Source organism: Sinocyclocheilus anshuiensis, unplaced genomic scaffold, assembly GCF_001515605.1.
Source record: "Sinocyclocheilus anshuiensis isolate Anshui unplaced genomic scaffold, SAMN03320099.WGS_v1.1 scaffold1576, whole genome shotgun sequence".
In the NCBI taxonomy this organism is placed as follows: domain Eukaryota; kingdom Metazoa; phylum Chordata; class Actinopteri; order Cypriniformes; family Cyprinidae; genus Sinocyclocheilus; species Sinocyclocheilus anshuiensis.
In genome coordinates this window covers 119,237-121,881 of record NW_015557202.1, presented here as the reverse complement: position 1 = coordinate 121,881, position 2,645 = coordinate 119,237, and positions in this window count along the sequence as shown.

Sequence of the window (2,645 nt, the reverse complement as noted above, 5' to 3'; positions counted from 1 at the left end):
TCCGCATACTCTAGGCCGCGGCTCACTCTAGGCCTCCGGCCTCCGCTCACTCAAGGCCGTGGTGTGTGATGCTTTTTCATTGTGAAAGCGAAACTACTTTGTTTGGCCTTCCAAAAGAGGACACGCCTAGAAATCAGTGGTTAAGTTGTATTTACAACACTGTTCCAGAACAGTTTAACTCAAATATTCAGATGTGTGTTCAGATGATGTATTTTATGGAGGACTGTTTCCTGATCCTGGGAGAGTAGACTACAATGCCGGCTGTTCTGACTCACAGACTGTAAGTACATTTTTTATATTTAAAGAATTTGCCACTGACGATTCAAACGCGAGTTTTTTTGGCCAGTGTAGAGTAACACTTGTTGTTTGGCATTTCTCCGATCACAAATGCAGACATGGTTTTATGTTACACTCCGGCCGGACAGGGCATCACCATATGGTAAGGGGCGTAACATTTCCGTCACACGCTTGAGGCTTGAATAATTCATTCTTTGGCACGTAAAGGAGGACATCTCAGATTAACTCCTCTCCTTTATGTTGCAGTCTATAATAGATAAAATAGCATTTGAAGCCTAGATGACAGATATTAACATGCAGGTCAGGAGTTTTACTGTAGTACCACTAATAGCCTGATGTTTGTTGCAGACAGAATGTATTAAAGAGACATTGAAACATTTGTTGTTCTATATTTTGGTCTCTTACTTTTAGTCAGTTTAGACATACTGCTGACAGAATTAAAAAATGTTTTATCCCCCCATTGAAAACAATATTTTCAGAGTTTATTTTGTAGGAAGGTTTATTATGGCATGACAAAAACAATGAATTATCATCTTCCTGTATACTTTCCACCTAAGCACACATTTTTTTTCTTCCAGCAGGTGTTACAGTATTGTGTTTGTGAAGTGTTGTGGTTTTACGCAAAATATGATTGTGGCTTAATTTTTATTTGATAATATTTTTAAAGGCAAAAACTACATGTGAGTTTTTGTAAAGCTTCTCAGGCATTTTGTATCACTGGGCTGCTACTCTTAGAGCACAATAATAGAGAGCTGAATCTGACAGAGTTACACTCTTAATAGTGAATTCAGTGGATGTTTCTGATGTAATCGACTGAAACCGAGTGTTTGGTATATTTCCCCGACTGCTCCATGTCCGGGCACCTTTATACAGTAAATATTCTGGTTCTCTATTAGGATACTGTCTGTACCAGTAGAGATAGACATAATTGCTGCCTGTATCATAAGTGCAGCTCAGCGTTACACGCTCTTCTTCTGTTCTGTAAATAGTAGTTTCCTTGTCTTTCAGTTGAATGCTGTCAGATAAAATACCTGCAAGAGAATTGGAGAGATTTCACAACAGGTCAGCTGGCTTGCCCAAAATTTCACAACATTTTTAAATTAAAATTAAAATAATAAAAACAGTTTCTTCAACAAATGTGCTGTCGTTATAGTAATAGGGTAATATTAAAAAATGTTTGCATGGCCAAAACATTTTAATGTACATTATTTTTGAGTCTGCTCAGATTACATGTTTTATACCTGGAGTGGATATTAGAATCAGAAGAACGCATCTCTCCATCTCTCCAAGATTTACTAACTTCATGCTCTAGGCTTTATAAACTGAAGTTTAAAGGTAATTGTGTGATTGTAGTATCTTGTAGTGTGAAGTTGCAGTGTGGGTGTGGCTTATTTAGACCTCCTTCTTTGTTTTCCCTTATTAAAAGCTGAGATGATTGTACCTTCAGTGTATGAATATCTTAAAAATTCTACCGCTTGTTCAATAAGTATCTCCCTCTACTAATTCAGTTTTATCAGCAAGTGCGACTGTGACTATGTTTATTATGTTAATATGAGGATCATTTAAAGCTAAACCAAGTAGAGCCTTTTTGGTAGAGTTTAAATATTCAATATTTGATAGTGAGGTTTGTGCTTGCAGCATTAAATTTGTCCTCTCTGAAATATTTGAATGTACACAGCACCCCCTAGTTGTGGTGTGACAAACATTTATGCTCCCATTGACAACATCTGAGTCTAACCAGGATGATACATTTGTGAATCTGAAAAATATAAAGGATGATAAATGTTGACTTTATTTATTGATATGTTTTCAAATATGACGAAACATCTAAGAACATAGTTATATAGTGATACTCCAGCAATGATCTCATTCAATAATGAGACTTTACTAAATCAATACATAGAAATACTAACCAGCCAGAAAATGTATAGTTAAATATGAATTAGAATGTAACATTTATGATGTTTGTTGTTTTTGACATCTCATTTTAAGACTATAGAGTCAGTCAGGTTTTTGTATGGTGTGTAGAGTGTTTCCTGTGACTGTGGGCTGCAGGGCACAGTAGTAGAGAGCAGAGTCTGATACTGCAGCAGAGGAGATGATCAGATCCACACTGTTCTCTTCTTTTCTGTGACTGATGGATATTCCAGAAACTGGAGGATTAGCATGAGTAGTTGCTCCATAGTAATCCAGAATGAGGAACTGTGGTGGTGAACCTGCATATTGCCGATACCAGTGAAGACTATCAACAGAACCAGTGTAGTTACAAGAGAGTTTCACACTCTCAGTCTCAGTGGCAAATGCTGCATCACTGTATGGGGTGATGACATCTTTAGCTCTGTTACCTA